Consider the following 26,167-nt stretch of genomic DNA (forward strand, 5'->3'; position numbering starts at 1 on the left):
TAGAGCAAGTATACTAGGGAGCTACAAAAAAGATTCAAAATGAACCAATGTATGGCAATACCATTATAAAAAAATGGAAAACCCTACAATAATGATGGGACAAGATAGGTAGATGTTACACTGTATCATCAACTAGTGGGAAGTATAAACTACCTCACTACAATCAACATAGATATAGAATATTCAATTAGAATCCTAAGTCAATTCATGGCCAAACCTCTTAAAATCATTCAAAAGCTATAAAGTAAGTTCTTCAGTATTTAGAAGGAACTATTGACTTTGGTATTAAATATACTGATGATTTTAATGTTGATCTAGAAAGCTATTCTAATTTAGATTGGGTTGAAAATCCTAATGACAAAAAATAAACTTTAGGATATGCATTTAGCCTTGGGTTTGGTATTGTGGCATGGAATAGTAAGAAATAACCAATTGTTTCTTTGTCATCTACTGAAGCTAAATACAAATCTTTGTGTAGTGCTATGTGTGAAGTAGTTTGTTTGAGGTGAGTTCTTGAAGATGTAGGAGAAATACAAAAAACACTAACGATTATCAAGTGGTATAATCAAAGCACCATCAAGCTAACCAACAATATTGTGTACCACTCAAGATCAAAACATATTGAGACACATTGTCATTTTGTCAGGGGAAAAATGTAGTGCAAGGAAATTGATTTAGTTTATTATAATACCTACGAAAATGTGGCTAAAATATTTACAAAGCCTCTTGGAAAGACAAAATTTGAAGCATGTAGGAATCAATTGGGTGTGGTAGAAAACACATTTCTCCATTAAGGGGAAGTGTTAGAATAATAAGGGAGAAACCTGAAGATTCTCCTAAATATAGAGATTTTATGTTGTTTAAACTATTTTCCTTAATTAATCTTTGTAGGTGGCCAGTTCCTATATTTTAGATAATGTAATCCTATATATGTAAGAGTTTGTTGGCCTGGTGAATGGAAGTGAGGGTTGTGGTGCAATCTCATGAGTGAGAGATTGTATCACTAGAGAGATGCAACCCTTATTCCATTTTTACTTCCATTTTATGAGTTATAATGATGATATTAATTATTCTGTTAAGTATTTTTTCTCATTCAGGAGCATAAGCTATAATATTTTTGTTACACAATATAATTGATATATTTTTATTAGTGAAAGTGTGTTTAGTATTTTAATCATAAAATTTACTTTAGAAAATATAGAGTTAAAAAGAATATATATATGAAACCATTATATCCTTAAGATTTTTAATCTTTTTTAGGTTGGCATAACTTATTTTAAAATTCATTAAAAAAATATTGATTCATTTTATAATTTTGATATATATCAGGATAAAAATATATACACACACACATATATATGCATTAAAATATTTGCAACCCAGCTCATGAGGTTTATCAATCCAAACCTAAACGAAAGGCAATGTAATCATTAAAGATGTATGTTAGAGTTGTCACTCCCGCCCAAACAATAATGTGTCCATGTATTATGAAAATGCACATGTTATCAAGAACATGCATTGTTTCATAACAAGTTTTAAGTTTTTGAAGGAATGTACCAAGGTTTTTGATCAGGAATCAAAACCCCATATAAAGGGACACTAGCTGACCCCCTTTTTTGACTCCCCACTGTGCTCCCACCCCAATTCATATGAATAACATATGAGGATAATCTTGTAAACAATATAACACAACGTAATAACATCCCCAACCATTGGTTGGATCAATAAATAAGACATTGTACTCATATATCAAGGGGCATGGACAACACCTTCAACCCACGTGAAATATAGAATCACAGAATATATGTTGAGCTAACATATATGACCTCCCAAGTGTATCCTTTAGCATCTTCGAAGCATTTGGATAAAAATTTTCACATTGGCATAATATCGCAGACCACTGTGTCGTGGTACTTGCCAATGTGAAATTCTACCTCGCATTGTTCATCAACTAATAGCTAGTGGCCTATAAACAAAATTACGATTCGGTACAGGTTTCCCTTGCCTAGAATGGACGACATGATGGACTGTCTTAATGGGGCAACTTACTTTACAAAAATAGATCTGAAGAGTGGGTACCATCAGATCAGAATTAGGGAGGGAGACGAATGGAAGACATCCTTCAAGACCAACGAAGGACTGTATGAATGGCTGGTCATGCCATTTGGGTTGAGTAATGCTCCTAGTACTTTTATGAGGCTGATGAACGAGATGTTGAAAGAGTTTATTGGCAAGTTCGTGATAGTTTATCTGGATGATATTTTAATTTTCAGCAGAACGAAAAGAGAGCATCTTCAGCATATTCGAAAGGTGTTCGAGAAGCTGCAGCAGAACAAACTGCTGATAAATTTAAAGAAATGCACTTTCTTGCAGAAGGAGCTGATCTATCTGGGATTTGTAGTTGTAGAGAACGAGTTAAATATGGACCCAGAAAAGATTGCAGCGATCGTGAGCTGGCCGTCACCAAAGAGTTTGTTTGAGGTACGTAGTTTTCATGGTCTAGCAAGTTTTTATCGGAAATTCATTAAAAATTTCAGTGAAATCTGCGCACCAATGCTAGAGACCATCAAAAAGGCCAGCCAACCTTTTTGTTGGACCAAGGCGGCAGAAAACAGTTTCCAACTTTTGAAGCGGAAAATAACGGAGAGGCCGATCTTGAGACTGCCCGATTTTAGTAAACCTTTTCAGGTTCGTTGTGATGCAAGCGGGACAGCCATTGGCGCTGTGCTCAGTCAAGAGGACAGACCAGTTGCGTTTTTTAGTGAAAAACTAAATGAGAGTCGGCAGAAGTATTCGTCATATGACAAAGAGTTCTATGCAGTGGTCCAAGCTTTAAAACATTGGAGACACTACCTACTAGGTAATGAGTTCGTCTTGTTTTCCGATAATTCAGCATTACAATATATAACGCAGCAGCACAAGTTGAACCACAAGCATGCCAAGTGGGTGGAATACTTGCAGAGTTTCACTTTTGTGTTAAAACACATAAGTGGGCAAGCCAACAAAGTGGCAGATGCTTTAAGCAGAAGAGCCTTGCTCTTACAGGAAAGTAGCATCCAGGTGATGGGATTTGAATATCTGAAGGATTTGTACCAGATGGACGCGGACTTCAAGGAAGCTTTTGAAGCTTGCCAAAATCCCGTATTGAGGAATACAAGCCCATGGCTAGATTATAATTTACAGGAAGGATTGTTGTTTCGAGGTGGGCAGCTATGTATTCCGGACTGTTTGATGAGGGAAAATCTAGTAAGAGAAAAACATAGTGGTGGACTGGCGGGACATTTTGGCATCGACAAGACTTTGGAGCAGCTCGGACATTTTTACTATTGGCCTAAAATGAGCCGGGACGTGCAGAGATATGTAACCAGGTGTAAAGTCTGCCAAATGGCGAAAGGACACAGCCAAAACACTGGACTATACATACCCCTACCTGTTCCAAGTAGGCCGTGGGATTCAGTCAGTATTGATTTTGTCCTAGGATTACCTAGAACGCAGCGGGGATATGATTCAGTGATGGTAGTGGTAGACAGGTTCTCAAAGATGGCTCATTTCATTCCTTGCCGGAAAACTAGTGACGCCACGAATGTGGCACACCTGTTTTTCACAGAAATTGTTAGATTGCATGGCTTACCCAAGACTATTGTTTCAGACAGGGATGTGAAATTCACAGGACATTTTTGGCGCACCCTGTGGAAAAAGTTGGGCACACAATTAAATTTCAGTTCTGCGTATCACCCGCAGACTGATGGACAGACAGAGGTGGTGAACAGAAGTTTGGGAAACTTATTACGAAGTTTGACTGGAGAAAATTCACGATTATGGGATCGAGCTCTTGCCCAGGCAGAATTTGCTTATAACGATTCGCCCAATCGTAGCACCGGATTCAGCCCATTTCAGATTTTGTATGGTATGCATCCTCTGGGAATACATGAATTGCGAGATTTGGGACAGCTAGAACGGAGAAGTGCAGATGGGGAAGATTTTGCTGAAGCAATGAGTGAACTTCATGAGAAAGTCAAATTAAAATTGCAGGACAGCACGCAGACACAAAGCGACGGGAGGTGCATTTTGATGTTGGAGACAAAGTCCTTGCGCACCTGCGCCAGGAACGGTTTCCTAAGGGCACGTATAACAAGTTGAAATACAAGAAAATCGGTCCATGTAAGATTCTGCGAAAATTTTCAGCCAACGCTTATGAAATTCAGCTGCCACCTGACATAGGCATTTCACCTATATTCAACGTGGCAGACCTGTTCCCATATCATGCCCAGGCAGAAGATGATAGTATGGTACAGCCAGAACGGGACACCCAGTTAGAGAGCAGTCCTTGGAAGAAGCAGTTACCTTCGGCCCGGACCCATGAAATTGAAAGGATCCTCAGCACCTAGGTAGCCAAGAAGACGCACAAAAAGGAGTATCTGCGATACCTCATCAAGTGGAGAAACCGTCCAGTGGAGGACAGCTCGTGGCTCGACGCGGCGCAGATTCAGAAGGATGGTTACTCGGTGGAGGAGCTCATGGAACGGAGCCATGAGTTCTCTTTTACCCCGGAAGCCTGATGCAGGAGCATCTGGTCAACAGGGTAAAGGCAGAGAGAAGGCAGACAAGGTTTCCAAAGAGGACTGAGGACACGGTTTGATGGATCGGCAGTAACACTGCCTTGGTTATTTTCTTTTCTTTTACTGTCGTTAGTATTAACTATGTAATGTGTTTTTTTTAATTGCCAGAACCAAAGAAAAACAATAATGTGATAATTTTACTTTTAATTAGGAACAGTAACAAATTAGGTAACATTTCTGTTCTTGGAAACGACCATATTACGGTTGAAAAAAATACAAAGACAAACAGAATGTGTCAGTTAGCAACCAACTGTAGAAACTAATGATAAAACCAACAACAGTTATGTAATGAACAACTGTTTTTGTAAACAGAATTATAAAAGGAGCGGAATGAACCATTGTGAGGGTTCCGACTTCGTGTAAACAAACAAGAGCAGAGATAACAGAGAAATAAATATTCTGAGCATTCATATATATTGTGTTCAAACTGTGTGATGGTGCAGACAAATATATTAAGCTAGACTGTTAAGCAGAGCGTGTTTCAGGTGTTGCATTAAGAAAAGCGATAACGTGCTGGAGGAAGAATCAAAGCCAAGCACATACGACCGAACCCCAGGTATGCAAGATAACACACAGGCCTTATCGTTCATAAAATCACAGTTTCATATAAATAAGCTATACAGCCGAATAGGTACATTACGCATATAAAATCCCTGTATAAGTTTCCATTACATACTGTCCAAAATAGTAAAACGACTCAGGACCACAGACACGGTCACTAACCTACAGTGAACGAGAATGAATTTACACCAAGGCTCAACATCGTAATTACAGCCAGAGAACAACGAAAGACCGACTCGAGAACAGAACAGTCTAGGGTCTGCACGCAAGTCCGACATTGAGGGTCGAAGAAACCCAAAAAATAGCTACCAAACAGCAAAGAAAAAGAGCTACCCGGGATTGCAGACTGCCGAGAGCATGATGATGGCAACCGTGCACAGTCCCACCTGCAAGTAAATGGTTATGGAAATGTAGTTAGGTCGGCAGCATAAACAGTTAAAGAAAATATAAGGAAGAAACAAGAACACAAAAACCCGAAGTCGAAGTTTACCTGTTCACGGCACCAGGATCTCCAACCAACCCAGAAGAAATACCTGCCCACGAAGGAGCCGCGACATTAGCCACAGGAAAGGGAGCATACAAATAAATCTGGCATGAAACACTAACTTACCAAGTTTGCATGCGGAATTGCCAGCTGAGAACGCCGTCGCCAAACCATCAAGAACAGAGAGGAGTCACCGAAAACGTTGCAGAGAAGCCCGAAAGTATCAAGGGAACAAATTGACAACAGAAAGGAAACAAACCCCAATCATTTACAGGCATCCACGAATTGTGCAGAGACAGAAACCTTAAAGAGCTCCAAGGAAAACGACTAAAGCAAACCAGAGCAATCGTTGAAAACCTAACAGCATAGCAGCGTTCTCGAAACTTACCATTACAAGCAAAAGACGCCAGAAGAACAGGCAATGTCAAGCACATAGCCGCAATCACAGATAGAAGGGCAGCTGGGCATCGAACCAGTGGAACAAACCATCCAGGGACAGAGAGCATTACAACCCACAAACATCAACTGGAGGTCACAGGCTCGCAGAGCGAAAGAGGAATGACAGCAACCGTGAACAGCAAAAGTGAATAGGCACGAAGGGTCGAGAACCCTAAAACCCCAAACCCTTGCGAAATTTCCGAGGCAGACAGCTGTTGAGTGGAGGAAGGCCTGGGGTACTACCTCATTAAAAACAAATCCATAAGTACCGATTCCGCATTGATTCATACAAATAAACAATCAACCAACATATCATAACCCTTGCCACGGAGTGATACACCTCAGCAGACGGAAAGCCGGGATCACGTGGGCTGGCCCCATCACCGCCTATATTAACCTCTTATCATAATACCATTTTAAACCCCATATCTATCTATATATATATATATGGATTTTGAATTTGATATGGACATTATTATGAGTTTTATGCACTAAATATGGTGGCTTGATTAGTGGAAAAAATATGGATTTTAACTCCTAAATGAAGATTCTAGGATGTAAGTCTCAATGAACTAGCTTTGAATTGCCACATAGGATTTATATGGGAGACTAGCTTTGAATTGCCACATAGGATTTATATGGGAGCTGTTTTAGTTTGACATGGTGTTATTAGGGTATATTGAGCATGAGCCACATAGGATTTATATGGGATGTGTTTGAGTGTGATATGGTGTTATTAGGGTATATTGAGCATGAGAGTTATGAGCATGGTTAGAATAGGAAAATAAGAGCTTTAAGTAATTTAGTTGCAAACATTGATGTCACAACTAAATTTAAAGTGTTTACAAAAAGGATTAAAGTTAATGTACAATATACGTTGCATAAATCAATATAGATCTGTATCTACCAAGTGTAAAAAGTAATTAATTTTTTCAAGATGCAACCTTATTTTTTTGTACAATACTTGGGAAAGGTTTGCATCTCAAAAGATTTGATTCCTCTCAATTAAGATGAATCAAACTAATTCTTAATAATATCATTAGTTTTTATATAAATTTCACATATCTATTTACGAAAATATTAGCAATTGAATCTTGATTCCTCTCAATTAAGATGAATCAAACTAATTCTTAATAATATCATTAATATTTACATAAATTTCACATATCTATATATAAAAATATTAGCATTTGATCCGCCTGGAGGTTCAATTCTCATAGGTGACATAGCAAATGTTGAAAGTATTGAAAATATATACAACATTGTACTTATGAAATATAATAAAGGTTTTTATATGTTTATAAATTAAATTTAAATATAAATCGTTAAAATATAAAGGTTACTATTTTAATCATTATAATTTATTGATATATTTTATTTTAATTAAATTTAATAAGTTTTTAAATGTCTATTAATTATATGTTCTAAAGTATAATCATTATTATTTAAATTTATTTGAATGTGATCTGCGTATTAAATTAAAAAAAAATGTTTATATATAATAATTTGATTTTTTTTTTAATTGAGTCAACATTATATTTTTATTGTTATTTAATTATTATTTAATATTTGATCTAAAACACTACTACAATATCACTCTTATACTATTGAGTGGCGAGTAGAGTGCATCTTAGTACAATCATGAAAACAAAACCGATAATTGCAAAGCCACTGGTGCTTACGGCCTTGAACAATTTCTGTTAGAATAATTAGCTCCTGCTTGTCTTGTGATGGAGTGATTTGCTTTGTTTAGAAGTCTGTGACATCTACGAGAGATATTAGATCCTATTTAAGTGTGTAGTTGAGATATTCTTTCAACATACTCACTAAGATAGTATTTCTATCTTAGGCCATATTTGATGTGTTTATCATAATCCAAACAAGTTTATGGTGTGAAATTAGTTTCAAAAATTAGTATCATAGCTAGTGGCTTTATGGATAACTCCCTTAAGGGAGAGCCGAGGATATAATCTACGGTAGATGTAGATTGAATTAGTGTGGATTTGTTTGTATGTGTGACTGTGTGAGTTTGTTGAAGTGCAAGACATGTGCTACCGATGTGGATGCATATGTGCTAAAGTCATTGTTATGAGATTATAGTTCAAAGTTTCACTACACCCTTTATCCCAAAGAGTCATGTTGTTAGTCTATCCACCTGCAAACAATGATAGGAGCTAGTTGTTTGGGCTTTTGATGGGATGTGGGTGAGATCCAATAGATGAAATGCGCAAGAGATAGCACACAGGGAGGGCATAAATTCAAGTTAATTAGTTGTATATATTCCAATTGTTGTGCACCATCAAAGTTTTTCCTTTCCCTCTGATGAGGGTATTCATCGCCTGGAGTATAAACTTGCGTACAAACAGAGAATTACGCATCGAGGTAAAGTTAGTGCATAATATTAAAGGTTTTGTGTTTCTTTCATCACCAAATATGTACAATCGCCATCACATTTTCATTAGAAACAAATAACCATCATGGCCATGGGCCATAAATGCACGATGTTGTATATGCTTGTCGTTGGATAACTACCGTGTCAAAATCCAACGATGGGCATATACAACCCCCATGCATTTATGGTCCATTGGCACGCTGGTTATTTTCAGCGGTTGTCATTGGAAAAAAATACCAGCTTGCCCATGGGTCATAAATGCACAAGGGCTGTATATGCGTGCCGTTGTATAACTGGCCTGCGAAAATCCAACGGTGGGCATATACAACACCCATGTATTTATGACCCATTGACAAGCTAGTTATTTTTAGCCGTTGTCATTGGAAACAAATAACCAACCTGCCCATGGGCCATAACTGCATGGGGTTGTATATGCCTGCAGTTGGATAACTGGCCTGCCAAAATCCAACAGTGGGCATATAAAGCCCCGTGCATTTATGGCCCATTGGCAGGCTGGTTATTTTCAATAGTTCTCATTGGAAACAAATAACCAATGTTCCCATGGGCCATAAATGCATGGGGTTGTATATGTCTGTTGTTGGATAACTAGTCTACCAAAATCCAATGGTGGGCATATACAACCCTGTGCATTTATGGCCCATTGGGAGGATGGTTATTTTCAGTGGTTGTCATTGGAAACGAATAACCAACCTACTCATGGGCCATAAATGCACAGGGTTGTATGTGTCTATTGTTGGATAACTGGGCTACCAAAATCCAATGGTGGGCATAAACAATCCCCGTGTATTTATGGCCCATTGCAGGCTGGTTATTTTTAGCTATTGTCATTGGAAACAAATAACCAGCCTACCCATGGGCCATAAATGCACGGAGTTGTATATGCTTGCTGTTAGATCAGTGGCCTACGAAAATCCAACGATGGGCATATAGAATCCCTGTGCATTTATGGTCCATTAGGACACTGGTTATTTTCAGCGGTTGTCATTGGAAACAAATAACTAGCCTGCCCATGGGCCATAAATACACGGGGTTGTATATGCCTGTCGTTGGATAACTAGTGTGCCAAAATCCAACGGGGGGCATATACAACCCCCGCGCATTTATGGCCCATTGACAGACTAGTTATTTTCTGCCATTGTAATTGGAAACAAATGACCACAGTGCCCATGGGCCATAAATGCACAAGGTTGTATATCCTTGCTGTTGGATCACTAGTATGCCCGGTGGGGATATATAGCCCCCGTGCATCTGCGAAAATCCAACGGTGGGGATATATAGCCCCCGTGCATTTAAAATCCAACGGTGGAGATATATAGCCCCCGTGCATTTATGGCCCACTGGGACCTGATTATTTTCAACTGTTGTCATTGGAAACAAATAACCAACCTGCCCATTGGCCATAAAGGCATGGGGTTGTATATGTCTGCCATTGGATAAGTGGCCTGCCAAAATCCAATAGTGGGCATATATAGCCTTCGTGAATTTATGGCCCATTGGCAGGCTGGAAACAAATAACTAACCTGCCCATGGGCCATAAATAAACAACGCTGTATATGCCTTTTGTTAGATCACTGACATGTCAAAATCTAACGGTGAACATATACAACCCCATGCATTTAGGATCCATTGACAAACTAGTAAACATATATAACCCTGTACATTTATGGCCCATTGGCACGCTGATGAGTGTATACAACAGGAAATTTATGATACATTTTCAGCCGGAAATTTAGGATACATTTTCAGCCGTTGCCATTGCAATATTTTTACCTCGATTAGCGTGTGGATGAATTTATTGTTGTGGCCCTTTTTCCAATAAAATGATGGTACCATTATTTACAATGTTATACCTCCATTAATACACCCTCTAAAAACCTCGGGACATGGGCACTTTGACATCTGTTTACCGGTCAATCCGCATAAATAATTTCAGGCAAACACTTTCTGGTTAATAGTTATGGAGATGTGCATGATATGATCATCCATCTTGCTGTTAGTATTAGTATTGATGGACATTGAAACGGGAGGCATGCCTGAAACACTTTCTGGTTAACAGTTATGGAGATGTGCATGATATGAACATCCATCCTGCTGTTAGTATTGAAGGCCATTGAAACGGGAGACATGTGCATCATGTGCCCATCCATTCTGTTACTCATCCAAACGTCGTCACTGTTTGCACCACCGTCGCCTTGACGTTTGCACTCACCAGGTCCACTATACCATCTCATAGGCACCCATACCATCCATACATCATTGATTCTGAATTTTGTAATTTGGTGCGCTTGAATTCTGAAACCTTTGCCTTCTCCCGAAAAAATTTCTGGGACTTACATTTCTTAGGTCATCCTGATCAGAGTCTCAGTAAAGAAACATTGCGGCCTCTTACTTAGGACTGCTCCCAATTTTGCTGCTCAGTCTGCGCTTGGACAGTGAATTCTCCAAACCCAATTCTAACACGAGTGTGGACACAGCCCTTAGCAGAGTAATCCTCAACCTTAACACAGTGTCTGTAGCTGCTGGTTTATCTAAAAGTAATCCCTTGACATCCGAGGGCGGTACTTTCGATCCCACTTTATTAATTTTATTGTTAAATGGCCACTTCCCCGCAGTCAGATGATTGCAGTAAGGTCTTCAGGGGACGTGGCAGAGGAAGTGTCTGACTGTGAGGGCTTAGATAAATCGATTACATGATTATATCATTCAAAAGAGGAGTGTAGTATCGACATAAATGGCAAGTGGAGCAGCGGCAGCAGGGATGGTCGAATGGCACCAGAAGCTTCCAAATCCAAAGAATCCTGTCGTCTTCTTTGATGTAACGTTAGGCACCATTCCAACAGTACGAATTAAGAAGGAGCTCTTTGCTGATATTGTTCCCAAAACAACTGAAAACTTTCAGCAGTTCTTCACAGGGGAATACAGGAAAGCAGGCATTTCTCTTGGCTATAAAGATTTCCATTTTAGTAGGGTTATTAAGGACTTCATGATTCAAGTTGGTGATATTGTGAAGGGAGATAGCAGTGGATGCTTTAATTGACTACTTTGCATGCCACTGAAGGTAGCGTTTAAGAAAAACTGCATTGTACAAAATTTATCGCTATGCAGCCCCAAGAAGGTCATGTCTAATCCAAGCTGCATTGCATATATGCCTCCTTATGTGCAAGCCACATGGGCCTGGAATTAGCCCAATAATTAGAAAACCCAATTAGCTTTCCTGTATTTATTTACAAAAGTAAGAGAAAATTATGGTTTAAAAAAATTTCATTATAATATACACTGTAATGGTCTTAGATTGGAATCCAATCAAAATATTAAAAAGATTATTCATTTGTATTAATATTATTACAAAGTTCATTGTTTACCCATCTTCCACTTTCATATCTCCTTCGTTTTAAAAATGGTGTTCCATATATATATTTTAATCATTTATGCTTTTCCACATCCTCTCTCACTCTAACAAAGTTCGGTACAATTCCTTGTCATCATTATGCTTTTATAAAAATCATTTGCGCTTTTTAATAATTTATCATCTTCTCAACTTAACAAAGTAAATTTTGTATTCATCCTTATTTTATATATACATATTTATGTCCATGAAAAAAAGTGAGATTGTAATCTCTAATTCAAAATTATTGTAATATAATATGTTAAATGGCTTCTTCTTTTTTGAAGATATTTTATTGTTTGATTTAGTTTTCATTTTTTTTCAAATGGTTTTTTTTAGATATTTTATTGTTTAATTTAGTTTTAATTTTATTTTTTAAATATAATTTGATGTATGTTAGAATTAAATTTATAAAAAATATTAAAATAATAATTTATTTTTGAATATTTTAAATCAATTTACACTATAAAATTTGCATATTTTTAATATATAATTTATTATATTATAATGTATAAGATTTTCAAGATACGATGAAGAAACAGATTTAGGAAAAAAGGTTAAATAGAGAGACAGATCAACCTAACAGCTAGAAGAAAATGGCTATATATATATATATATATAGATATATATATATAACTAAAGATTAAAACTAACAATAAATATTAAACTAATAATAAATATTAAATATATAATATAATTATACTATAATTATGTAATTAGATAAAAATCTAAATTTGATTGTTTATATAAATTAAATATATAAATATTAGTAATTTTAATATTAATATGAATGTTTAGCAACATTATAATTACTTTATTATTAGTTTTTAATCTTTAGTGAGATATATATATATATATATATATATATATATATATATAATTATAATTTAATATTAATATTATTTATTAGTACTAGTAGTAGTTTTATCAATAATATTAAAGTAAATCCATAATATTAAAGTAAAAAAAATAAAAACAAGTTCAATGGAAATATTATTATAATATTATTAGTGGTAATAGTAGTTTGTTACACCTTTTAATTATTATTGCATCATTTGAGATGTAAGATAACAAGAATTATTATGAGAATGACAATGTGAAGATATTTCAAAATTAAAATTAGTTGTTGTAAAATATAGGAATATTGTTAAGAAATGTAGGGGTGTTGGACATTACTCCTTAATGGATATGTTGTCATAAAATTGATAAAAAAATAATGCACAAAGAAAATTAACAAGAGTTTAAGGAAGAATTTCTCTTCATGTTTAGAAGAGAGATCAAAGGACATGTTGAAGAAAGAGAACACTATTAAGTAAAAGTTGAAGGTAACCTTATAGAAAAAAAGGATGATTCTTAAGTTAGTAATAAAAAGGATAAAGATGAAAATGAAAGATTTGGAGAGAAATAAATAGTCTGAGTAGAAGAAGAGAAGAAAAATACAAAATCCTTGTTGAAAGTTACTTTTCCCCTCAACTTTATATACTTAATTCATATGAAACCATCAATTTATTGCATTATTTTGTAAAAAAATATAAAAATGAGTTTGGGAACACTTCTATTAAAAAGATAGTTGTGCCTTTGAGTAATTAACGCCTACTTGAACAATTTTTGTTTGAGTAATTAACTCCTACTTGTCTTGTGATAGAGTGATTTGCCTTGTTTAGAAGTTTGTTACATCTAAGAGAGATATTAGATCCTATTTAAGTGTGTGGTTAAGATATTGTTTAACATACTCGCTAAGATAACATTTCTATCTTAGGCCAATACTTGATGTGTTTATATGTGTTTATCATAATGCAAACAAGTTTATGGTGTGCAATTAGTTTCACAAATTAGTATCAAAGCTAGTGCCTTTGTGGCTAACTCCCTTAAGGGAGGGCCCAGGATATAATCTACTGTAGATGTAGATTGAATTAGTGTGGATATCTCTGTATGTGTCACTGTTATGTGTGACTGTGTGAGTTTGTTGTAGTGTGAGACATGTGCTACCGATGTGGATGCATATGGGCTATCGTCATTGTTATGAGATTATAGTTCAGAGCTTCATTACACCCTTTGTCCCTGAGAGTCATGTTGTTAGTCTATCCACCTACAAACAATGATAGGAGCTGGTTTTTTAGGCTTTTGATGGGATGTGGGTGAGATCCAATAGATGAAATGCACAAAAGATATCACACAAGGAGGGCATAATGTCAAGTTAAGTAGTTGTATCTATTAATTGCGTGGAGTATAAACTTGCATACAAATAGAGCGTTATGCATGGACACAAAGTCACTGCATAATATTAAAGGTTTTGTGTTGCTCATCACCAAATATGTACAATCATCGCCACATTGTCATTAGAAACAAATAACTAGTCTGCCCATGCGCCATAAATGCATGAGGTTGTATATGCCTGTCGTTGGATAACTGGCCTGCCGAAATCCAACAGTGGGCATATACAACCCCCGTGCATTTATGGCCCATTGGGAGGCTGGTTATTTTCAGCGTTTGTCATTGGAAACAAATAACCATCTTGCCATGGGCCATAAATGTACAGGGTTATATATGCATCTCGTTGGATAATTGGCCTGCCAAAATCCAACGGTGGGCATATACAACTCCCATGCATTTATGACCCATTGGCAAGCTGGTTATTTTTAGCCGTTGTCATTGGAAACAAATAACTAGCCTACCCATGGGCCATATTTGCACGGGGTTGTATATGTATGTTGTTGGATAACTGGCCTGCCAAAATCCAACTGTGGGCATATACAACCCTGTGCATTTATGGCCCATTGGGAGGATGGTTATTTTCAGTCGTTGTCATTGGAAACAAATAACCAACCTTCCCATGGGCCATAAATGCGCGGGGTTGTATATGTTTGTCGTTAGATAACCCACCGTTGGATTTTGGCAGGGTAGTTATCTAACAACAAACATATACAGCCCTGTGCATTTATGGCCCATGGGTAGGTTGGTTATTTTCAGTCATTGTCATTGGAAACAAACAACCAGCTTGCCATGGGCCATAAATGCATGGGATTGTATATGCCTGTCGTTGGGTCACTGACCTACCAAAATCCAACGGTGGGCATATAAAACCCCCGTGCATTTATGGCCCATTGGCAGGCTAGTTATTTTCCGCTGTTGTCATTAGAAACAAATAACTAACCTGGCCATGGGCCATAAATGCACGGGCCTATATATGCTTGCCATTGGATAACTAGCTTGCCAAAATCCAATGGTGGGCATATATAACCCCCATGCATTTATGGCCCATTGGCAGACTGGTTATTTTCCGCCGTTGTCATTGGAAACAAATAACCAGCTTGCCCATGGGCCATAAATGCACAGGGTTGTATATTCCCTGCCATTAGATAACTAGTCTGCCAAAATCCAATGGTGGGCATATATAGCCACCTTGCATTTATGGTCCATTGGCAGGCTGATTATTTTTAACTGTTGTCAATGAAAACAAATAACCAACCTTCCCATGGGCCATAAATGCACGAGGTTGTATATGCATGCCTGCCAAAATTCAAGAGTAGGAATATATAGCCCCCATGCATTTATGGACCATTGGCATACTAGTTATTTTTAGCCGTTGTCATTCGAAACAAATACCCAGCTTGCCCATGAACCATAAATGCACGGGACTGTATATGCTTGCCGTTAGATAACTGATAATTGACCTGTCAAAATCTAACGATAAACATATACAACCCCGTGCATTGAAACCCCAAAATAATAAGCATATACAACTCCATACATTTATGGCTCATTGACACGCTGATAGACATATACAACACATAAATTTATAACACGCTGATAGACATATACAACACATAAATTTATAACCCATTTTCAACCATTACAATAACTGAATTTATTGTTGTTACCCTTTTTCCAATAAAATGATGGTAACCATTATTTACAATGCCATACCTCCATTAATACACCCTCTCTAAAGACCTCGGGACATGGGCGCTCTGACATCTGTTTACCGGTCAATCAATCCGTATAAATAATTTCAGGCCAAACACTTTCTGGGTAATAGTTATGGAGATGTGCATGATATGATCATGCATCTTATTGTTAATGTTAGTATTGATGGCCATTGAAACGGGAGGCATGCCTGAAACACTTTCTAGTTAATAGTTATGGAGATGTGCATGATATGATATCCATCTTGCTGTTAGTGTTAGTATTGATGGCCATTGAAACGGAAGGTATGTGCATCATATGCCCATCCATTCTGTTACCATCCAAAGGTCGTCACTGTTTGCACCACCTGTCGCCTTGACGTTTGCACTCGCCAGGTCCAGCGTACCATCTCATAGGCACCCATACCATCCATACATCATTGATTTTGAATTTTGAAATCTGTTTTCTCCCGAAGAAATTCTGGGGCTTATATTTCTCATCCTGATCAGAGTCCCAGCAAAGAAACATTGCGGCCTCTGACCTGGGAGTGCTCCAAATTTTGCTGCTCAGTCTGCGCTTGGACAGTGAATTCTCCAGACCCAATTCTAATACGAGTGTGGACACAGCCCTTAGCAGAGGAATCCTCAAGCTTAACACAGTGTCTGTAGCTGCTGGTTTATCTAAAAGTAATCCCTTGACATCCGAGGGCGGTACTTTCGATCCCAATTCACTAGTAATCCTGGCAGCTTTAATGTGCACTTTGATATTAACATTATGTATAAATTTTATGATGCAGGAGCATCGGAATTAGCCAGCAATGTGGAGGATTGTCCACATGTTGTGGCTAATCACAGTAAAATTCATTGACGGGTTTGCCAAATTCGGGATTACTAGGAAGAATAAACTTCTGAATTAGTTTGTTATTGTAATAAGTGTGAGATTGCCTTATTTTAGAACAGAGATAAGGTTGTTAAACAAATGTGATCGAGAGTGATAAGATAAGAACTTTGTTGTTATGATCTTTCAGCAAAGCAGGAGATCCCGTGCGCTATTATTAGAAAATAATCTCATCATAAAAAATGTGGTGAGGCGAGAGCTTAGGTTTTTTTTTAAGAGAGAAGGAGAGATAGTTAGGTGGATTTGGTGTGGAGCGGAAGCTCAAATTAGTAGCGAGGTGTGTGTAAAAAAAAAATTTGTGATCAGTCTCTGTGTAATTCGGCAAGAGCCGATACTCTGTTCCATTCATTGAATGCAATTGTGGTTTGTATGCTGACAGAGGTCAATTCTTGTGAATGAGGCCTGAGACGGAGATCCTGTATTGCTATTTCTATGAATAGAATTTGTGCTGTGTGTGTATCATTTTCTGATGAGCGTGAACTTGAATATCAGTCTTTTTATTGTAAACTCCGGAATGAAATGATAGCGGCCTGTGTGTGTTCTTATTTTAAAGAATCTCATTATTAAGTCAAACTCAGCATAGTAGGAATTGGCGAATTGCAAAAGTCATTTAATGTATGATCTGGTGTAATCATCTGTTGGAACCTTTAAACGAAATTAAATTGTCAATCGATTTATCGGGTCTGTGTATAGCCTTCGTGTGGACCGGAGAGGGTTCAAGCTGTAAAGTCGGTTGAAGTGAAATTGGATCCGATAACATAATATCGGGACTGTGGATCGCCGATTAGATCGGATCAGAAGACGTTTGATATTTGCATTGGAGCGGAACTGTAGTAATGGTCTATAATTGCGGCATTCAAGAGAATTGTGATTAGGTGTCTTTGGATAGTTATCACATCAGGAATGATGTAAATGCCCAAATTCCTGTGTCATATTAAGATTGCAAGTTGAGTTAGATCAGTCAATCAAATCCAGGTGGAAATCGACAATGGGTAGTTGCAAATAGCGATTTGCACTTATTGATCAATATCCACACATCCGCAGACATCTTAGCTTGATGGATACTCAGAATGCTCGTGATATTATTGATGCGTTAGTGTAGATGCTAAATGCTTTGGATCCTCACAGTAAGGAGGCGTAAAGCAGGAAGTGAAAATAGATCTTGTAGAACAATGTTGTTCTTACAAGCAGCGGAATTCTGTTTCTGTGCAGAGTCCAGGGTATGACATTGAATGAAGACCATTCCCATTCAAAATGGGGTTTTGCGTGGCCACAAAAGACCTCCTTACAATTTGATAAAGCCTTTTGGGTTAAAAGACAAGCGCATCGAGGTTGCTTTGCGAGTTCCAGAACCTTTGGTTCATTTTTCCTTAGTGTCTGGTTCACGATCAAGCCCTGCCATCAGATGCTATTCACCAGGAAGTATTGATGAAGAATTAAGGCTAGCTGGAAGGATAATTTTTTGATGATGAACACAAGGATGGCAACATGAAATACAGAGGCTATGGAATTTATTTTGGCTGTAACTTTTGTGCTCTTTATGACTGTAAGGCCTGTTATGATGAGGACAGCAACTGCTATGGGGTCGAGTTCATTATAATCTTCAGATAAGTTTGTATGAATACGAAAAGCATCGGGTTTTTTTATTACAGAGTGTGGCGAAGTAGGCTGTCCATGACCTTGCAACTGCTGACACACAGAGAATGGCGAAGCGTGATAATTTGGAGCCGCAACTCTCTATAGTGGAGGGAGGAAATGAAGCTCCGAAATAATTGCAATGGCCTCATTATAGCTTGTAAATAGAGGGTTTGGAGTTATGTCTCAGATTTTATTTATATTATTAGAAATCAATGAAGGTTTGAAATCGAACATGGTTCACTAAAGTTTACATGTAATGACCACTTTAGGCAGAGGCCGGAAGCAGATGTCTGGAAGTTTCAGAGAAACGCAGTAGTGTACAGCAATGTTTATGCAGGCAACTTTGAGATTGAGAAATATGCAAATGTTTCAAGTATTTGAAGGTTAGCTGTAGATTCTGGGTTTGGCGGGGTTACCCTGCATCATTTTATTGTTAAATGGGCACTTCCCCGCAGTCAGATGATTGCAGTGAGGTCTTCAGGGGACGTTGCAGAGGAAGTGTCTGACTGTAATGGCTTAGATAAATCGATTACATGATTATATCATTCAAAAGAGGAGTGTAGTATCGACATAAATGGCAAGTGGAGCAGCGGCAGCAGGGGTGGTCGAATGGCACCAGAAGCCTCCAAATCCAAAGAATCCTGTCGTTTTCTTTGATGTAACGATAGGCACCATTCCAGCCGGACGAATTAAGATGGAGCTCTTTGCTGATATTGTTCCCAAGACAACTGAAAACTTTTAGCAGTTCTGCACAGGGGAATACAGGAAAGCAGGCATTCCTATTGGCTATAAAGGTTGCCATTTTCACAGGGTTATTAAGGACTTCATGATTCAAGCTGGTGATTTTGTGAAGGGAGATGGCAGCGGATGCTTTAATTGACCACTTTGCATGCCACTGAAGGTAGCGTTTCAGAAAAACTGCATTGTAAAAAATTGATCGCTATGCAGCCCGAAGAAGGTCATGTCTAATCCAAGCTGCATTGTATATATGCCTCGCCATATGCAAGCGACATGGGCCTGGAATTAGTCCAATAGTTGGAAAACCCAATTAGCTTTCCTTGTATTTATTTACAAAAGAGAAAATTATGGTTTAAAAAAATTATTCATTATAATATACAGTGCAATTTGGAAAATCAAAATATTAAAAAGATTATTCATTTGTATTAATACTAGCATTTGCACCTGATGTTGCAAAGAAAACGCCGTAAGGCATAGAGTGTGGAAGAATAGGGACATGTGAATGGGCATTGTTGAAAGTAAGGCTGGATAATAATGAGTTGCAATTGAAATTGTTAGTTATGTGTATGCTGAATATAGATATTTTTTAAATAATAGTGTGTAGAAGAATAGTGACATGTGAATGGACATTGTTGAAAGCAACGGTGGATGATATTGAGTTACACTTGAAACTATTAGTTATGTGTGTTTTGAATATGGATAAGTAATAGTAGTGTGTGGAAGAATAGAAACATGTGAATGGACATTCTTGAAAGCAAGGGTGGATGATAATGAGTTATAGTCAATGTCATATAGAGGTTATCCATTATTCATGTAGCAGTGGTTGTTTATGTGAACATGTTTTTGTACATTATTTTAAGTTTTTCGTTTTGTATTTAGAGATTTTGTTTTTCCATATGTTACATATTTAAGAATGAATTGTCACTTTTAAAGAGGGCACACAAGGTTGCTAGCTGTCACAAAATATTCCACTAACTATAAATATGATTTTATTTGTTGTATAATTCGATTTACCATCATGCGAGTAAAAATTAAATGTCCTTTTCCTACTACGTGGTTCTGTCAACTAGGGGTTTCCAAAAATACAAGTGAATGCCATCAAACTCCTCACTAAAATCAAACTCTCGGTGAAATTTTCGTAGATATAGGGATGCACAAATTCCTTAACTTGCCAAAACTCTATTAAAATGACATTTTTCTCTACTAACTTCATATGAGATGTCGTGAACTTTATTTTGGATAAAAATTTGACTGTGTTTTTAATATTCCAATTCATGTTCTGTAACACTCACTTTTAAAGGCTTGAAATGCAAATTATGGTTCAAGCCACAACTTTATAAGGAACATATGCACAGAACATGCTTAGGACAACCAATGCAAATTATATTTGCATTATTTAGCAAATCCTGCTTAGTAGAAACACTTGTGATAGCTATCAAATTTTCAATTTGTCTATCTTCAACTAAACCCCTCTGACAATACTGAGATTGCCCAAGAAAGAGCAACTAGAATGAAATAACAAGTTGAAATATCATCGAAAATCTATACCTCTGATTGTATATGATGGTTGAAATGTATCATAAAGATACACTTTTGTCAAAGATAGTTAAAAATAATGCTAGAAAGTAGCAACCATAAGCTTAACTGACAACCTCTGCCCACTCATTTCCATTCAAATCCCATGGCAGCAAGGCCTAAAGTGCCTACCAATAAAAAAATTGCTTCGATGAAATAAGTTGAAAAAGACCCCATCCGACAACATACGATACGAATACTATCTTCCCCTGCCTGTCACAGACCAAAAAAGGCCACATATCATATACAATAAATGTAAATGTGTCAGCTGAGGGAACCAATTACCCAATATTATAGATCAAGTCCTAACAAAACTCCAAAAAAAGGCCACATATCATATACAGTAAATGTGTCTGAGAGACCCAATTACCCAGTATTACAGATGAAGTCCTAACACAACTCCATTGTTCTACGTGCTGGGTAGAATAGGAATGGTCACTGCACCAAACCCCTTTTTCTTGAGTACAATATATCCATTATAGTAAGTTTTAGATTAAATTTAAAACATGTTAATTAAATTTTAATATGAAATTTTAATGGTTATGAAGATGAAGCATTAATAATATGATTCCTTTCTAAAAAATTGTTTATAATTTTGTTAATATAAAAGTGAAAAATTAATATAATAAATTGAATTAAATTGTTTTATTATTATTATTATTTTAATTTAATGTTTCGTTATGCATACTAAATATTTTTTTCATATAAAACTAAATTTTAAATGTTTACTCATTTACAAATACTACAACACATACCCCTTTTTCGGATTGATGTTTATGAGTAGTAGGCCAAAACTTACCAAATGCTTCAATTTCTTTTCCAAAATTTCAGAGATGCCTATTTGAAAACCCTTGATATATCAGTGTTTGATCTGAACAGGTTTCGAACATACTGGTTGTTGGGTTATAGAGATTTTTGTAAATTGCTACCAAGCAAGGAAGAAGTCAAAAGCAGATTGGTATTAAAACCATGGCTGCAGCTCAAGGACTTGTGTTCTTGTCCCCAAATAAGACACTGCAACTGACATATGAGGGTGAGTTTTATGAGGTACTCATAGCAAAAACCCAGCTCTCCGTTATAGCAGAAAAAGGGGGCATACCCTCATCTACAGATACTGCAAAGAAAACGTAGCCACATTTTGAATATTGCTACAGGGGCTTAGAGCACACTATATTGCAGGCTGTAAAGACTCCACATTCAAAACAAAATGGAAAGATAAGATGAGAAAAATATTGGATCATAAAGCAATAGAGAGTATAGTGGAAGCATGGGATCCTTATAGTTATTGTTGGTCCTCCTTAAGCCTTGCTAGGATTGGTGGCTTAGGCAAGAAGAGTGATTTTCTAGGTATCATTTTCATTTTGTTGCTCCTATGGGGCTTCTTAGATTCAGAATTTGAAGGGACCCAACATGGGAAAAGTGTTGTTTGGTGGCTTGCCTGTAACACATGAACTGGTACTTAGCCCCAGACAACTCAAGAGTGTACAAATTTCGAAGGACAAAGGATAAAAAGGAGTTACTATTAGAATTTAAAATACCCTCTTAAAAAACTCTACCTGGGATTTCTTGAAAATTTTAATTTACCAGGCTCTTCATTTCATCAAAAGATAAGAGCATTAGTGTAAAAGAAGGATTGAAACTGAAAAGTAATGAACTGTTATCATTTTTTTCCATTCTACCAGCGTCACAAAACATGTATGTACTAGTTCACTCTAAATGATGCATGATTTATTGCAGAGATGGTAAAAAAACTCAATGCTCATTTCTTTTGATCTCACCGGAAATTCGCATTTTAAAATCTTCTAAATCTATTAAAATAGTAACAATATTACAAAATTATATCCTATTTTCCAGTGATTAGGAACTTTACGACCCTAAAAGCTTTATTATGAGTAAAATATTATGTTTTCATTGTCTTCTAATAGTTTTGTGTGAACAAACTCCAAATTTCTTGCACCATTCCGACTTGAACTAAATGTGCAGGTGGTATATGGTAGGTAGACAGAGTAAACCTGCAATTGTTTTGGAGAAATCTGTAGAGCTTGTCAATCAGTAATCCTTCAAAAGGACCAGTGCTCTTATTAGTCTTCAATGTGATTTTTCCTAGAACATACACAACCCTTGTATTCTTTGCCAATTCAAGCTACTGCAATTCCTCATCTACAGAGTAGTTACTTTCTACCAATGTATTTATGCTTGCATAACTTCTGTCATGTGAGGAGGAATGAGTTCCTCTGAGCTTGAGATAGTCTTTTATGCTTTCAACAACCTGGTTGATAAATTCAGATCCTTCAATGTTTGGGGCATCTTTGTAGCCATATTGGGCTATGCATTTATATACACTCTTTGGCTCTAGTTTTCCAACTATAAATCTCTCCGAAAAAATCATTGTCTTGACTGGAATCATTCTTATGATGACAATGACAAGAACTTCATGCAGAGACCCCACATTCTTTTCATAATGTTCAATAATTGATGGTAAGCCAGAAATAAGGTCACTGTAGAAGAAACAAGTTCCTGGTACATGTGAATTCACTCGGGTAACCAATCCATTCAAAACTTCTATGCTGAGTTTTCTTCGTGCTAAATTTTTATACTTTTTCTGCCTTCCATATTTCCAAGAGAAGATTATGGTCAGAAAATTAGGAAGGGACACCAACTTCCTTGTGGAAACTTACTCAATATAGATGATAGATAAACGCCTTCAAAGATAGCAAAAAAATAGAATGAAGGGTAGTATAAGAAAAACATGTATGTTCAAAACCACAAGCATGACCAAGGTTACTATGCACATTGTAATGAACATAACCCCAACAACTGCAACCCCTGCACCACCAAACACCTAAAATTATCCTTGGAAACTCAAAAGAATCCATAAGAAATACCAAATTCTGTTGTCAAATATAAATTTGGATATTCTTACCATGTGCATTACCAATTTGTGTTCCATCCCAGAATCCTACGATAATTGCAATGTAGATAACCATGAGAACATAGTTAACTTCAGGTGAATAGATTTGACCCTCGTAATTTTGGGAGGTATGCAAAATCTTCACTCGAGGGAAGCAGCTAAGAGCCATGGATTATTTTATGATTGAGAATGTTGTTGCAATCAATGCTTTGCTAGCTACAATGGCTGCTAAAGTGGCAGCATTCCATCCATAGAAAAATGAAAAAACATAACTATTCAACCTATCTTTTATGTAGATTTTGAGGGGTTACAATCAGAAGCATCCAAGGGGTGGTAGGAATGAGAGGCAGAGGGGGGAAAGGTTATTTTTTACTCCAATCGAACTACATAATCAACCTTTTCTTGGGGTCTACTATTGAGATCAAATAATTAGGCTCAAGCCTATGCTCTCCTTCAAGTATTATCTTTGGCCCATTCTCACAATATTTTTAACCTTGTGAATATTAGGGACTCTAAAATTATCATATGGTACTAAGAATTCTTCCAAAGGATATGTATCCGAAGAAAACTCTCAAGCGAGTTTAAGCCCTATTATGAATTTTCATTCTTACAAATTGTACCATGTGTTGAGGTAGAATAATAGTAAAGATGATAAGTATGATAATCAAGGCACATCCCTGGCCTTGGGTAAAATATTAATCAATGACAAAGAAAAAATATATTACATTATTTAATGAAATTGTTTTGGGTTCAAAATGATCAAATTTTGAAAAGAAAGTGTGTCAAGTGGTGTTTCAAAAAGATAATATTAGTCTCCTCTTCCCAGTGCTTGTTAGGGCTGTTTGAGTTTTGGGTATGTGAATCCGGTGCCAACAACATGTAAGGGGTCATATAAAATAATATTCATGACCACCTCCTTTCTAATTTCATTAACTCTGTGAATAATAATTCAAGATGGTCTTTTGTCATCTTAGAAATGACACATTTTAGGGCTTTTGGGCCCTATTTGATTGAGTATTACAAGGGATTTGGGCATAGCTTTCCACGTGGAAATATTTTGGTAGTGATTTCAGATGTCATTTCCATGATTTAGGTTATTTGGAAGAGATTATATCATGATTAGGAATTAAATTTTAATTGTGGTTTGTACTATTTCCTTGCAAAAAACATCGAAATGACCATAGGAAGGTAGATAGATTTATGGGTACACATATATTACCTCCCAGTTCTTCAGCGTTGCAAGGTGTGTGACATTACTATTCATTATAATTCACTTCAATTTATTTCTATGTACCTTTTTCCCCAGTGTAGGCTCCTCTCTTCAACTTGTTTTTTGGACTCCATTGGATTTTTAATGGAAAGTAAGGCCTAGATTAGTAGAATTTTGTTGCCGTTTTTTGATATTTCACATGGAGTGGTTGAGGTAGAACATTTAGGATGAAAACCAATGCATCAATGGGAATACAAATATAGGAACATTTCTACTTATTCATGCAAGTGGTAAGCCCCTTCTTTGTCAATTCAATGCAATATTTAGAAATGCTTTATGTCTGGTAGTCATGTTGGGTTCTTTCATTCCCTTTTATTCTGTCATTGAAATTTTGTTGAGTTTGTTTTGGGCCTGTATTTAGGTTGGTATAAACCCTTGGTGGAATTTAATTTGAATTTGAAGTTGATGCTCCTAAGAAAGAGAAATTTTCAAGGAATTTCTATTATGCCTCACCATTTTGGTAAATTTAGTGTCAACTGATGGAGTAGATGCAACAACTTCATGAGGAAGTTTTTACTCTGTTGTTAAAATATAATCATATACAATGGAAATTTTTATTGATCATTGATCCATTTTTCAAAAGATATAAGATGAACTATCTAGCCCTCATGAGCAGTTTGAGGACCTACAAGTGACTCTCAACCAACAACCTTTAGATTTATCTACATCTAATAAATCACTTTGTTCTAAGAAGGAAATCCTTTCTAAATTTAATGATCCAACCCTAGCTTTGGAAAATGATACATAGCAAGAAGGTTTAGGCTAACCCACTCCCACTTATTAGCATGTTTAGAAACTGTTGTCAAATTTTAAGCACTTTTTGGAAAACATTTACCACTAAATATCATAGGTCAGTTATATCTGAAGACTGGATATTTGAGCTCTTGGGAATTTGGAACATACTTCCAAACATTGGTTTTTCATTTATTTCTTTCCCATTTTGATGCAAAATTTGTGACCTAAACACATTTTTTTTAATATCTTTTCTCATTCCAGCTAGAAAAAATACAACGAGACACATCCAAACACTTCGGATGAAAACCTAATATATATACAACACACTTATATTAGAGCAGTACATACTTATATTAGTAAGTCCCCTTTTGAAACTTGCTTTAAAGATTTGCAACCTTCACCTTTGGATGTTACACATGGACAAAAAGGAGGAGTGAGGGAGGATCTCATAGGGGATGCATTAAGAGTAGAAAAATAATTGAGAAGATTAGATAAATCCATTTTCAAGTACATAAGACATTGAAGAAATCAAAATAAAAATATAGTACCATGAATTATTAGCATGTAACAAAGAATTTATTTAGAGTAGGAGACAAA

The 26,167-nt window shown here is 36.5% G+C and overlaps 1 pseudogene; it reads left to right on the forward strand.

The window, feature by feature from the left end:
* The first annotated feature begins 11,246 nt into the window (after positions 1-11,246).
* LOC149198311 (peptidyl-prolyl cis-trans isomerase CYP22 pseudogene) lies at positions 11,247-11,552 on the forward strand (annotated as a pseudogene).
* The last annotated feature ends 14,615 nt before the right edge of the window (positions 11,553-26,167 follow it).

Source organism: Pinus tabuliformis, chromosome 2_2 (genome assembly GCF_031772625.1).
Source record: "Pinus tabuliformis cultivar Carrire ecotype Pingquan chromosome 2_2, CPIR1, whole genome shotgun sequence".
NCBI lineage: Eukaryota > Viridiplantae > Streptophyta > Pinopsida > Pinales > Pinaceae > Pinus > Pinus tabuliformis.